We start from the raw sequence: 15,467 nt of genomic DNA, 5'->3' as shown, positions 1-15,467 counted from the left end.
TGATTTTCCTGTGGTCACCCACCTGGTTAGTAATCGTGTTTTGTCGTCCCGGAGCAGGTTTCCATTACCACAGTCAGAAGGGAGAGCTGCGCAGGCCAGAGGGCCACAGAGTCCCCAGGCCTCTCTGCCCTGGGCCAGCCCTCGGGCGGTTGCAGGAGCTACAGTTGGCAGTGCTGGGCCCAGAAGGACCAGGGGCTCGGGCCTAACTTCTGTGGCCCCTGCCTCTTGGGCTCCCAGCGCACAGGTTCCTGTGGGCCATTCCTGCCCCTCCTGATTGCGGCAGAACAGGAAAGGGGAGCAGGGCCTGGGACAAGCGGGGCTCTTCCGGGTCAGGTCAGGAGGTCTGTCCCGAGTTTGAGGTACGGCAGTCAGTCGTGTGATCTGGGCCAGCCATGGCAGATCAGGAAGGGGTTGGTTCCAGGAAACCAGCTTGTCCAGCTGTTGGTGGCCGAAAGGGATTGAAGATGACCGGCTACTTCCATGGCAGCTGGGAAGGCCAGAGGAGAGGGCCTCCGGGAGCCAGCCCCAGCACTGCTGAGTTCCCGAATGCACTGCCCTGCCTGCAGTCCAGGTGCTGGGCACAGACCCTGGAAGGTGGGTGCAGCTGCCAGCAGGGCCTCCTGACCCCCCGCAGCGCCGGCGTGCCGGCACCCTACAGAAAGGCTGAGCTCCCGAAGCTGCCAAACAGCCTCGGCCTTCAGAGGGCATCCAGTGAGTGGGCCGGATGTCTCCCAGAGACCTCCAGCACAGGGGAGTCTGGAAAACATGCTTCTTTTCTTTTTGCCCTCAGATGCAGGAGGTAGGGTTAATCCTTAGCCTAAGATTACCATCACTGGCCTGTGTAAGGACTCACCAGCCATCCTTTTGTCCATCTGTCTAGCCATCCATGCATCCACCCACCTCTCCAGTGCTGGGCCCCAGATGACCCCCAACTTCCCCATCCCCACCACACATCTGCCACAGTGGGCGTCATAAATGTCCCCTGATGTGTGTCTGTGACAATTTCCCTAGGATACACACAAGGAGCAGAATTGCTGAATCATAAGGCATGCATGTGCTTAATTGGACTAAGAGATGTCTGAGTAAAGTTTTTAGTTTTGCATCCTCTCAGTATGCCTAGGAAAGTAGGGACGGACATGAGCGAACCAGCCCACGACATCCACCACAGTCTACCCCTTTGCCTGGTCCACGTCCACATACCCCTGCTCACACTTCAACTTCTCGAAGGTCGTAGCAACAACAACCTGCTCCCACAACAACCCCTCCTACAACCAAGATTTCTTGCCAAAAGGGAAGACTCCAATTTCCATCGGCCACTGGCCACCTGTCTGGACATTCACAATGTTCTCCAGTTGCTGGTTCTCCACTTTCTGGTACATTCATACCCTTCCCCACCTCCCTGAGGTTAGGCCCTGCCATGAGACCAGCTCTGGCTACTGAAACGGAGAGTGTCAGTTCTGGGGCAAGACATTCACTGCTAGCACTCAGCCCCCTGGCTCTCTCCCGCCCTGGCATGGCCGTGGTGGAAATGTTCGTGGATGTGGATGTGCTCAATAGTTGGGTCACGATCCCCTCTTGGTATCCTGTAACAAAGGCACTGGACTAAGAAGGCAATCATTAATAACACACACTTTTTATGACACAAGAGGAAAGACATGGGCAGGGATAGTTGTTAAGCTATATTTTACTTGCAAGGAAGAAAGTATTGTGTAATGAGTTACAAGGCCACAATGGGGGCTTCCAACTTTTGCAAATAAGAACATTGTGCACGGTGTCCAGTTAACTTCAAAGAAACAACAGATGATTTTTTTCATATCAGTATGTCCCAAACATTAGGACATACTTTTACCCAAAAAAGAAAAATAGTTGTTTCTCTGAAACTCATATATAATCAGGCATCCTGCATTTTATCTCTCACCCCTAGGTTGGTATTTATAACTTATTTCTTCTATGATCCATTATATATATATATATATTTTTTTTTTTTTTTTCCCTTAAAGGCTCTTTACGTAGTAAGGTGACCTTCATCCCTGAGACGTCTGAGTCCTTGGTAAGTCTGCTTGTGTTGAGTGTCTTTAGTTCTTTGAGTCCTGGGAACTCCCCCTCTGCATTGTGTGACCACAGCAATTTCTTCCTTGCTCATCAGGACCAATCATCCTTTCAGAGCTGTTGGTTCTAAGGCATGAAAAGGGCAAAATAACAAGGTAGCGGTCTTCCCTTCCAGTTCAAAAGAACCAGTGCTGTGTCCATTAGCATTCACCAAGGACTCTAAACTAGCAAGGCCCAAAACTGGAGGGATGAGAGGCAATATTTTGAGAGAGACTTCCAGTAGCAGCGCAGGTTCTCATCCCCCCCCTCCACCCAAGTAATCTGGAATAAAGAAAAGAGAAAGATGTAATTACACAAAACCAAAATGCTCAAACTTAAAAGTACCTGTAAGTAAAAACAAACAAAAAACAAGGGACAGCGCACCGTCTCCACGTCCCCGTCCCAGCCCCACCCGGCGCGGGCTCTGGGCAGACTGGCGGAGAGAAACTAGGAGAAGAGGGGAGCTAGTAGTGTCTGACGCTTGATGGAAGACCTCCCAGAAAGACTGAGTCCACCTGAAGTCTGAAAATGTGAAGACATGTCTAGAGCAGGTCAGAGCTTTGACTATAAGGGAGGGATTTCAAAGTACATGGTGATTTGACTGGGCAGTCTTTGAAACACAGATTCGGGGGGAGAGCGAAGGGCAAAAAGGAAGGGAGAAGTGCCTTTTGGCATTTGGCTGTCAAAGGGGAAGCAGATGGAGAAATTTCATGGCTCTGCAAGACAAAAGAACAAAATCAAAGGACCCACAACTCCTTCCCCACTCTCCAAACAAATCCATGAAAGCATCTGGACTCTGCTGAGCTGGCAGAAGAGGGAGAATTAAACTTGGAATAAAACACCCAGCACCACAGAAATGAGCAAGAAAAGATTAACAGGTTCATATGGAGTTATTGCAAAATATCAAAAAGGGAATTTCATTGCATATCAACCAAGGAAAATTTACACACACCCCTGAATAAAGAGCCACAAAATGTAAGAAAGCTGAACACAGCACTCTAAACAGAACTACACATACTCAAAACAAGTGTTTGAAGATATGCAAAATCACCCAGAATGAGAAATTTTGAAAAGAATGGAAATAGATAAAACCCAGGAAAAGAATGAAGAAGGTTGGCTGAACTCAGGAGAGAATTGGAAGAAACAGACAAAATTATCCAGAAATACAGATTACATTATAAGATGCCCAAAGGAGAATGGACTCAAATAAATGTATAATAAGGGACATTGAAGAAAGACAGAAAAACAACCAAGAAAATGAGATAAAGAAGTCAGAACAAAATAATGGTAGAAGATTGTCAAAGAAGGAATCCCATTTGTATTAGTGGAGTCTTAGAAGAGAAACCAAACAATGAACCAGAATTGATAATTAACACTCTAAGAAAACTTTCCAAGAACAAAAAATCTGCACATTGGAAGAGCCCACTGGGAACCTTGGAAAATTAGAACAATCAACATTGAGACATATCCTCATAAAACTATTAGATTTCAAAATATTTTTTAAAAAATTCTCAAGGGGCACGTGGGTGGCTCAGTTGGTTAAGCTTCCAACTCTTGATTTCAGCTCAGGTCATGATCTCAGTGAGGTCGGGCTCTGCGCTGGACATGGAGCCTGCTTACGATTTTCTTTCCCCTTCTCCCCTTGCCCCCTCTTCCACTGGCTCCTGTGCTCACTCACTCTCTCTCTCTCAAAAAAAAAGCTCAAGATCTTCAGGAAGAAAGATCAAATAACTTACAAAGGCAAAAGAATCAGAATGGCATCAGATTTTTAAAAGCCAACATACAGAGCAATATAGCAATGAGACAGCTTTTTAAATTTTTTTTAATGTTTTATTTATTTATTCATGAGAGGCAGAGGCAGAGGGAGAAGCAGGCTCCCCGCCTAGCAGGGAGCCCGATGCGGGACTCGATCCCAGGACCCTAGGATCATGACCTGAGCCAAAGGCAGACGCTTAACCATCTGAGCCCCCCAGGCGCCCCGAGACAGCTCTTTTTAAACATTCTGTTTTTTAAAGTGTGAACCAAGGATTGTATATTCAAACAAGTTGTCCTTCAAGTATTAAGGCCATAGGAAAGTTTTCTGTTTTTCAACAAGTACTTCAGGAATTCGGCACCCATGAGCCAATCTGAAAGAGAATGCACTTCATCCAACCAAGAGACGATGAATGTCTGTATATATGACCTAAGGCTAAAACAAAGGTGGCATGAGGGTAAATAAGTAAAAATGTTTTATATTGCGATAGCGAATGTAATTAAAAGCGTGGGAGAAGAAGAGAGAGGGAGGAAAATAGGATAAAGCTCACTGGTCGTATGGGTGACTCTCAGCTCCAAATTCACTCTCATTGGCTGCTCTGTGAAAATAAATCTGGGCCCTTTAAATATCGGTCTCGGCCAGCTGGCTCATTATTAAGCTTGGCCAGCAGAGGGCGCAGAGGAGCCACTGCAGAGGGAAGTTTGCGGTCCACCGTCGGCGGGACTCACTAGGACAACCTCCTGCAGCTTCTCCAGTACCGGAGGCTCCAGGGATCAAGCGACTCCAGCACCCATGGCTTTACCCGCACCAGCCTGCTCTCGTGCATGGCAGTCAGCAGGCAGCAGTTTCCCAGCACCTCACTTGGACAGTTTTGCAGCAAACTATCTCGAGTGAGAGGGGCGCCTGGGTGGCTCAGTTGGTTTAGCATCTGCCTTCAGCTCTGGTCGAGATCTGGGATCCTGGGATCCAGCCCCAGGGCGGGCTCCCCGCTGAGCGGGGAATATGCTTCTCACTCCGCCCCTCCCCCTGACTTGTGCCCTCTCTCTTTCAAATAAATAAATCAATCTTAAAAAAAAAATCTCCAATGAGACACATCCCCATAAACAGGCTTCCCTGGCACCCTACAGAATGGTTTTCCAGCAAGTTCCACCAGCACAGCACCACAGTAACTTCTCTGTCACCCTGTGAGCCACAGGCATGCTGTGTCCAGCCGGATCTGGATCTCAGACTTGTGGGTAGGAAGGGAGATGCTCTTCCGGGCATAGCCTTGCTGTAAATGGGGAGTGGGGGGAGCTGCTTCCTATATCTGCTATTTCTATTTGCTCTGGAGTTCTCTTTTTCTATTACTGGCCAATGCCTTGGTACTTCAGTCCCCTGTTATAGTTAATAATTCTTTATATTAAACTTCCCCCATTCAAATTACTGTGTGATTTCTCTCCTGATTGGGCCCTGATAAAACAGGCAATAGGTGGGAGTTAAAGGTACCAGTAAAAATGGATAAGCCAGACAGAGTTTTGAAACTGAGGTGTTTTTTTTTTTTAAAGGTATAAATACAGTGGTAAACACTAGAACAAAAAAATATAAGCCTTCCTATTTATCTTATAAATTAAAGATCAAAGAATAGGGGCACCTGGGTGGCTCAGTTGGTTGAGCATCCAACTCTTGATTTCGGCTCAGGTCATGATCTCAGGGTTGTGAGATCCCACATCTCCCACCCCTCTCAGCACGGAGTCTGCTTGAGATTCTTTCTCTCCCTCTGCCTCTGCTCCTTCCCCCGCACACACTTGCACTCTCTCTAAATAAATAAATAAATAAATAAAATCTTTAAAAATTATATCAAAGAATATACACCTCATAGAGAAAGAAATGTCAGAACCAGAAAAGATCCCGAATAGCCAAAGTAACGTTGAAAAAGAAAACCAAAGCTGGAGGCATCATAATTCTGGACTTCAAGGGGTATTAAAAGCTGTAATCATCAAGACAGTATGGTACTGGCACAAAAACAGACAGATCCAGAAATGGATCCAGAACTATATGGTCAACTAATCTTTGACAAAGTAGGAAAGAATATGCAATGGAAAAAAGGACAGTCTCTTCAACAAATCGTGTTGCCAAAATTGAATAGCAACATGCAGAAGAATGAAATTGGACCACTTTTTTACACCATACACTAAAATAAATCCAAAATGGATGAAAGACCTAAATGTGAGAGAGGAGTCCATCAAAATCCTAGAGGAAAACACAGGCAGCAACTTCTTTGACCTCGGTCATAGCAACTTCTTACTAGACACGTCTCCAGAGGCAAGGGAAACAAAGCAAAAATGAACTATTGGGATTTCATTAAGATAAAAAGCTTCTGCACAGTGATGGGAACAATCAACAAAACTAAAAGGCAACCAACAGAATGGGAGAATATATTTGCAAATGACATGTCAGATAAAGGGCTAGTATCTAAATCTATAAAGAATTTATCAAACTCAACATCCAAAACATAAATAAATTCCCAGTTAAGAAATGGGCAGAAGACATGAACAGACATTTCTCCAAAGAAGACGTACAATTGGCTATCAGACGTATGAAAAAAATGGTCAATATCACTCATCATCAGAGAAATACAAATCAAAACCACAATGAGATACCACCTCACGCCTGTCAGAATGGCTGAAATTAACAAGTCAGGAAACGACAGATGTTGGCGAGGATGCAGAGAAAGGGGAACCCTCTTACACTGTTGGTGGGAATGCAAACTGGTGCAGCCACTCTGGAAAAACAGTATGGTGGTTCCTCAAAAAGTTAAAAATAGACCTATCCAGGGCGCCTGGGTGGCTCAGCCCGTTAAGCGTCCGACTCTTGATTTCGGCTCAGGTCATGATCTCAGGGTCGTGAAATCAAGCCCTGGATCAGACTCTGTGCTCAGCAAGGAGTCTGCTAGAGATTCTCTCTCTCCCTCTGCCCCTCCCCCTGCTCTCTCTCTCTCCCAAATAAATAAATAAATCCTAAAAAAAAAAAAAAAAGGAACTACCCTATGACCCAGCAATTGCTCTACTAGGTATTTATGCAAAGGATATAAAAAATACCGATTCGAAGAGGCACATGCACCACAATGTTTACAGCAGCAATGTCTACAATAGCCAAAGTATGGAAAGAGCTGAACTGTCCATTGGCTGATGAGTGGATAAAGAAGATGTGGTGTATATATATATATATATATATATATATACAATGGAATATTACTTGGCCATCAAAAAAGAATGAAATCTTGCCACTTTCAAGTTGGAGTCTGACTGTGGGGAGAGTGGCCACTTCACCCTGACTCCATCAGTGAAAGAGGTATGCACTAACCTTCCAAGTACCTACGTTTGTGCATAACTTATTGGGTGGTCAAGCCTAATAAAATGGTCAGGATGAACATGTGATTCTTTTAAATGTTAAAGATTTTTGTATAGAAAAAAAATCCATGATGTGGATGGAACTAGAGGGTATTATGCTAAGCGAAATAAGTCGGTCAGAGAAAGACAAATACCATATGATTTCACTCATATGTGGAATTTAAGAAACAAAACAGACGAACATAGGGAAAGGGAAGGAAAAATAAAATAAGATAAAAACAGAGAGGGAGGCAAACCATAAGAGACCCTTAACTATAGAGAACAAACTGAGGGTTGCTGGAGGGGAGGTGGGGGGGGATGGGCTAAATGGGTGATGGGCATTAAGGAGGGCACTTGTTGTGATGAGCACTCGGTGTTTTATGTAAGCGATGAATCACTAGATTCTACTCCTGAAACTAATACTACACTATATGTTAACTAATTTGAATTTAAATAAAATCTTGGAGGAAAGAAAGAAATATCAAATATAACAAACATAATTATAAAATATTATGATGGAGAGTTAAGACCAAACATACCAATTATATTGATAAATGTAAATGTAAGGCTTAACTCACCTATTTTTTTAAAGTTTTCAGTAGGACTCAAATAGCAAGACCCAACTATGTGTTACCTGCAAGAGAAACACCTAGAGCAACATGATTCAGAGAAACTAAAGGGGATGGACAAGTTATACCAGGTAAATGGAAACAATAAAAAATCAGAGGTAATGCTCTTGATATAAAGCAAAGTAGAATTCAAGTTGCAAAGCATTAAACATGACAAAAATATTCTGGAACTTGATCATTGTGGTGGTTTCACAATCTTGTGAATATACTAAAATGACTAGATTTTATACTTTAAAGGGGTGAATTTTATGGTATGTGAATTATATATCAATATGAAATTTTCTAATGATGGCGACTTTTTCAACGTATGAAGGCAGGGAATTTGAAGGAGCTCTCGATGGCCAAGCCTGGAATGAGTTAAGTAAGAAAATAATGATAATAATGGATTAAAACCTATAGAATGAGTAAATATGCATGAGCCCATGTTGCTATAAGTAAGTAATTGAATGAATAGATGAGGGAAAAGGGAAAGCTCTAGAATTCCAATTAATCAGGGGTGCCTGGGTGACTCAGATGGTTAAACATCTGCCTTTGGCTCAGGTCATGATCCCAGGGTCGTAGAATTGAGTCCCGCATTGGGCTCCCTGCTCGGTGGAGAGCCTGCTTCTCCCTCTCCCTCTGCTGCTCTCTCTGCTTGTGCTCTCTATCTCTCTGTCAAATAAATAAATAAAATATTTAGAATTCTAATGAATCAATGTCAAAGGAATGTCAGAAATAGAATCACCACTAGGCACACATCATAGTAGTAATAGCTTCAGGCAATCATCAGTGAATTCTTAAATAGTGGGAAAAGTGTGATAAGGGACAGATTATTTGCAGAGTCTCAAAATACCTCCCTATAAGATACTTATGAATTATAAAATAAAATATAGTAACTCTGGAGGGGAGAACTCTGACAAACACCACCTTCACCAAGTGATTAGAGTTAACATACCAGTAATATGTGATGGGGCATCTGGCTGGCTCAGTCCAAGGAGCGTGCGACTCTTGATCTTGGGGTTGTGGGTTCGAGTCCCATGCTGGGTATAGAGATTACTTCAAAATAAAATCTTTTTTAAAAAAAGTGCAGTGATATGCTAATGGAGAAAGGCACAATAGCGCTTCTGTGGTATTCTTGCCAAAAATAAATATCTTCAGTGCAATTGGGAGAAAACATCAGGCAAATCCAAACTGAGAGAGATTCTCCAAAACAAATGGCCAGTGCTCTTCATAAGTGTCATGGTCATAAAAGAAAAAACAAACAAACAAACTAAGGAACTGTCACATATGGGAGAAGACTAGAAAGCATGATAATTAGATGTAATGTGGGATCTTCGGTCAGATCCTGGACCAGAAAATGGGCATTGATGGGAAATCTGGCAAAATGTGAATATTGTCTGCAAATTCGTTCATAGTATTGTATCAGTGCTACTTTCTTTCTTTTGATCATTGCACTCTGGATCTATAAAATGTCAACACTAGGAGAAGCCAAGTGAAGGGTATTTGGGAACTCTTTCAGGTTCTCTGTAAGTCTAAAACTAGTTCAAATAAAAGTTGAAAAAAAATGTGAGATCATCATTTTATATAAAAGAAGCCACTCCTACTTTATCCCTTGGTTCCCAGACCCTTATATTCTGATCAAAAGTGAAAAAACACAACATATAAGTCCTTGATTCAGAGGATTGTTCTGTGTTTTCTTAGATTCCGTATTTGTTTATTTGGCAGCTGTTAGTTACAGCACCAAACTAACAGCCAAAGTTGTTTACATCTCCCCTGCGATCCAGAGCCCAAACCCTGAACCACTTCCTCTACTTACTTCTCAAATACCAAGTCAATATTCCCCTGCCCTAAATCAGCCCTGGTACCAGACACCTAGGGACAGTCCCTATGTCCCAAAGTCCACCAGAATTATTCAAACTAGCCAATCCTAAGCTGTTTACCCTGCCCTGCCTTGACTTTCCCACAGAAGCTCCCCAAAAGGCAGTGGCCTATGCCTTCCCTTCACCCCTCTCTGACTCCTGGTCAACTCTGGTGCTACCCACGTGGCCCTGTGTGGCGTGCTGTGCCCCTTGTTTCCAGGGGAACTGTAAGTAACATTGAACTTTTCTCTCAAAGACATTGACCTCTCCATGTCATCACTCAGTCACCACTATTGATGAAAATCTATAGGTACCATTAGGATAAGGACATACCATATCCTATAGGAGAGCTGCCTAAAGCTAGCAAGATATTGTCCCCCAGTAGGCAGAGTAACTGTTTTGAGTAAGCACCCCACTGTTCTATAAAGCCTGCTGTTCCAAGATGGCTCGAGGTAAGACCTGTGATGCCCATGGTCCTGGGCCCAAATGCCTCATTACTTTTGCAGTCAAGAGAGGTTCCAGACTCGGAAGCAGTGCTGTGGGGTTTACGGCCAATGAAAATCCTGGCTGAGTGAGGCACTGTGGTCAGGGAAAGCAAAGCCATCTCCAGAATAAGCAAACTCTGGAGAGGAATTTCTGCCACCTCCATCCCAGAGGCAATCCAATGTCATCAAACTTAAACTGAGTGTCTGGCTGATCTCTTGGAATAGATTCTGCTATATCAGGAGTTCAGCACAGGACTCTCCTTTTGGACCGTGAGGCATTTGTCTGTGGCAGTGGTCAGATCAGCTTCGCTGGAGAGAAATTCACATTGTTGAGGTCACCATGCAGTCTCCATCCCTGGCCCAGAACGACTTTTTTCATGAACCTATCAGGCAAGAATAGGTATGACTGGGAAATTAACGTGTCACCTTCTACACCCTTATCCAGGAGATATAACATTACACTCTGAACCCATTCCAAGAAGTCTACCCACATACCTCTTTATTAGACCTCTTTGCCACTAAGTTTCTTTTTTCCTTTTTTTTAAGATTTATTTATTTCAGTGAGAGAGAGTGCGGACAGCAGTAGGGAGGGACAGAGGATGAGGGAGAGAGAAACCCAAGCAGACTCTGCCCTGAGTGTGGAGCCAGACCCAGGGCTTGATCTCAAGACCCCGAGATCAGACCGGAGCCGACACCAAGATTCAGACGCTGGACCAACTGCGCCACCCAGGTGTCCCACTAAGTTTCTTTTTTTTTAAATTTATTGAGACAGGGGCACCTGGGTAGCTCAATTGTTAAGCGTCTGCCTTTGGCTCAGGTCCTGGGATCGAACCCTACATTGGGTGCCCTGCTCCGCGGGAAGCCTGCTTCTGCCTCTCCCACTCCCCCTGCTTGTGGTCCCTCTCTTGCTGTGTCTCTCCCTGTCAAATAAATAAATAAAATCTTTAAAAAAAAATAAAATTTATTGAGGCATTACTGACATACACTATTATATTAGTTTCAGGTATACAAACAACATAGTGATCTGAGCCACCAATTTTTTATTTTATTTTATTTTTTAAAGATTTTATTTATTTATTTGAGAGAGAGAGAACGAGAAAGAGAACATGAGAGGGGGGAGGGTCAGAGGGAGAAGCAGACTCCCTGCTGAGCAGGGAGCCCGATGCCGGGACTCGATCCCGGGACTCCAGGATCATGACCTGAGCCAAAGGCAGTCACTTAACCAACTGAGCCACCCAGGCGCCCCCTGAGCCACCAATTTTTTAATTATGTTCTTTCCATGTCCCAGAACATCTGCCTAACCTTTAGCTTCCACCATGAATCACTATAGAACAGTGGTTCTCAACTGGGGGGGGGGGGTCTCATTTTCTAAGAGATATCTAGCAATAGATGGAGACATTCTTGGTTGTCACAATTGTAGGGGACTTGGGGGGGCACTGCTATGGCATTGAGTGTATAGAGGCCAGGGATGCTGCTAAACATCCTACAAAGCATAGGACAGGCCCCACAACAAGAATTATCCAGCCCCAAATGTCAGGAGTGTCAAGGTGGAGAAATCTTGATATACAGCCACACTGCTGGTCATCCTCTTTCTAGGCCAAGTGGATAACCAGTTGTCTACTTCTCCGTCTGGACCCTTACCAATGGGCTATAATGAGACAGCATTCTATGTCCAGTTGGTACCAGCTTATGATCCACACCATCTGTAAGCCCGGCTTAAACTTTTTATTCTTCAGCTAGTTGGTCCTAGAGAACTACCCATGAGGTCAAATACATAGTAAGCTGGAGACTTGACTGCAAAGCAGAAGTGGGACCCTGCCGGGCAGGAACAGTTAACTTCAAGAAATTATAGGGACATGTGAAATGAATGGCAGCAATGTAACAAGGGAATGTTACAAGCAGAAACTGGGAATACTTTGTTACAAAGTATCTATAGTGTCATTTGAAAGCGGCTTAGATGAATTATAAACATATATTGCAAACTCTAGGGCAACAAATTAAAAAAATTATTTTTTTAGGGCGCCTGGGTGGCTCAGTCGTTAAGCGTCTTCCTTCAGCTCACATCATGATCCCAGGGTCCTGGGATCGAGCCCCGTGGGAGGCCTTCTTCTCCCTCTGCCGCTCCCCCTGCTTGTGTTCCCTCTCTGTGTCTCTCTGTCAAATAAATAAAATCTTAAAAAAAAAAAAATTCTCTCTCGCCCTCTCCCTCTGCCCCTCCCCACTCCCTCTCTTAAAAAAAAAAATGAGGCAAAAACTTGGTAAAACTGAAAGGAGAAATAGACAAATGCACTGCTTGTGGGAAACTTCAACACCTTTTTATCAGTAACTGCCAGATCAAGCAGGCAGAAAATCAGTATTGATGTAGTTGAACAAAACAGTACCATTAATCAACTGGATTTAATTATAGAATACTTCTATAGATTATAGAATATTACACCCAAGAGCAGCAGGATACATGTTCTTCTCAAGTGCAGGGGAACATTCACCAAGAAAGACCACATTTGGGGCCATAAAACACACCTTAACAAATTTAAAAGAATAGAAATCTGTTCTTCAACCACAGTGGAATTAAACTAGAAATCAATGACAGAAAGATTGCTGGAAAATTCTCAAATATTTGGAGATTAACTAACACCCTTTAAATAACACATGGATCAAAGAAGTTTCAAGAGAAAATTTAAAGTATCTTGAATTAAATGAAAATAAAATATAACTTGTCAAAATCTGTGGGATTCAATGAAAGTTCTACTTAGAGCAAGGTTTATGGTATTGAATGCATATTTTAGAAAAGAAGATAGCTCTAAAACCAATAATCTAAGCTCCTGCTTTACGAAACTAGAGAAGGAAGGGGAATATAAGCCTAACGCAAGCAAAGGGGAAAAAATAACAAAAATTAGAGTAGAACTCAATGAAATTGAAAGCAGGAAATCAACAGAGAACATCAATGAAACCAAAAGCTGATTTTATGAAAATATCAGTAAAAATTGATAAGCCTCTAGCCAGACTAAGAAAAAAAGAGAGAAGACACAAATTACTAATACCAGAAATAAAAGAGGGGTCATCACTACTGATGCCATAGTCATTAAAGGGATAATAAAGAAATATTACAAACTCTATGTCCACAATCTGGTAACTTAAATGACATGGACCAATTCCTTGAATGATATAAAGTAAGAAAACTTACACACACAAAAATAGATTATCTGAATAGACCTATATCTATTAAAGAATTTGAATCAATAATAAGTATATAAAATATAAGTTACTATTATATATTATTAATATATAACATAATTATAACAATAAACATGTGAGATGATGGATGTGTTAATTAACTGGATGGGAGGAACCCGATGTATCAAATCATCATGATGTACAATTTAGCAATAATACCGTGATAAATCTGAAAGAGATAAAAATCTATTTAAAAATGAACAACAATAAAAAATAATTAATAACCCTCCAAAAAGGAAAACATTGGGCCAGTTGGTTCCCCTGGTGAATTCTAGTGGTGAAAACCCATTTAAGAAAGAACAATAAAAATTCTCTATAATCTCTTCCAGAAAATAGAAGCAGAGGTAATACTTTCAAACTCGTTCTATGAGGTCAGCATCACCCTAGAGCCAAAACCAGATAAAGACATTAGAAGAAAAGAAAGCTACAGATCAGTACTGCTCATGAACACAGGTGTAAAAATCCTCAACAAAATATCAGGAAATTGAATTCAATGTACATCAGTTTAGGCTACTGATTTAAAAGAATAAACAATGTTACCAATGTTTCAGTGACTTTTAAAAACAGTAAGTGAATTATATATATCTGTAGTGGAATATATCTTAAGGAAAAAGGAAACTATAAAAATAAATGCTTAAAATGTGTTTGTTCATTATTGTTAGTTGTGGTGTTGTTATTTTTCTTCTGAGACTGTTGTGTATATAGTAGGGAACCAAGTGGATGAGAACTGGCATTTTTCAGTGCAAGAGAAAAAAAGGATACAAATGTACAAGCAATGAGGCTAGTAAAGCCCTGTCCTCCTAGAAGTAACAGTAGGATCTCATGATGGGTATTTTCCCTTTAAAAGAGAAATCTACATATTTCCTAGCTTTGTCCACTGAAAGCATCTAGAAACTGAGAACATCCACTAAAAACATCTAGAAACAATCTAGTGGCAATGAGCACATCTAGTTTCACATTGGTTTAGTAAATACAATTTCCTAGTAAGAAAACCAGGGATCCTTGGAGAAATGGATGATTCAAGTCTGGGGCAGAAAAAAAAAAGATAAAAATGTAAAAGCAATGAGGTACTAGATGAGCCAGGAACGTCTTGTGATTCTGGAAAACAAACAAAAAAACTATAAAAGACTAAAAAAAAAGGTAACATAAAAGACTCACGAGCTAACTTGAAGAGGCTTTCATTGGCAGGATGGGACAATGTGGGGATTGATAATAATAACCACAGGGCGCCTGGGCAGCTCAGTCGGTTAAGCGCCCGACTCTTGGTTTTGGCTCAGGTCCTGATCTCAGGGTTGTGAGATCCGGCCCTGCATCTGGCTCCATGCTCAGAGTAGCCTGCTTAAGACTCTCTCCCTCGGGGTGCCTGGGTGGCTCAGTTGGTTGAGCATCTGCCTTCGGCTCTGGTCATGATCCCAGGGTTCTGGGATCAAGTCCTACACTGGGCTCTCTGCCCAGTGGGAAGTCAGCTTCTCCCCTGCCTGCTGCTCCCCCTGCTTGTGTTTGCTCCCTCCCTCCTTCTTCTCTCTCTCTCTCTGTGTCAAATAAACAAATAAAATCTTAAAAAAAAAAAAAAAAGACCCTCTCCCTCTGCCTCTCCCCTTCTCTCTAGAATAAATAAATAAATCTTTTTTAAAAAGAATAATAACCACAATTAGCTAAATAATATCAAAATGTTAAAAATCTACCATTTAATAATAATTTTTTAAAAGGGTCATAGCTGGAGCATGCCAAGGAAACAACTTATTATTTTAAAAACGGAAATAAAAGGAAAGCATCAAGCAATTATTTTGCTTTTCTTAAACTCACTGTACCAAGGGGCAACCAGACAGTTGATGAGGGGGAGTTGTCTTTATAGAAGTATTATAGAGAGTGAAAGAAGAATGGTGGACTTAGGGGGACCTGGGGGGCTCAGATGGTTACCCGTCTGCCTTTGGCTCAGGTCCTGATCTCCGGGTCCTGGAATCGAGTCCCACGTCGGGCTCTCAGCTCAGTGGGGAGTCTGCTTCTCCCTCTCTCTCTCTCTGTCAAATAAATAAATAAAATCTATAAAAACCCAACAACAGCCAGTTAGT

The sequence above is a fragment of the Mirounga leonina genome, unplaced genomic scaffold, assembly GCF_011800145.1.
Source record: "Mirounga leonina isolate KUSES-001 unplaced genomic scaffold, KU_Mleo_1.0 Mir_166, whole genome shotgun sequence".
In the NCBI taxonomy this organism is placed as follows: domain Eukaryota; kingdom Metazoa; phylum Chordata; class Mammalia; order Carnivora; family Phocidae; genus Mirounga; species Mirounga leonina.
This window is presented reverse-complemented; position numbering follows the sequence as displayed.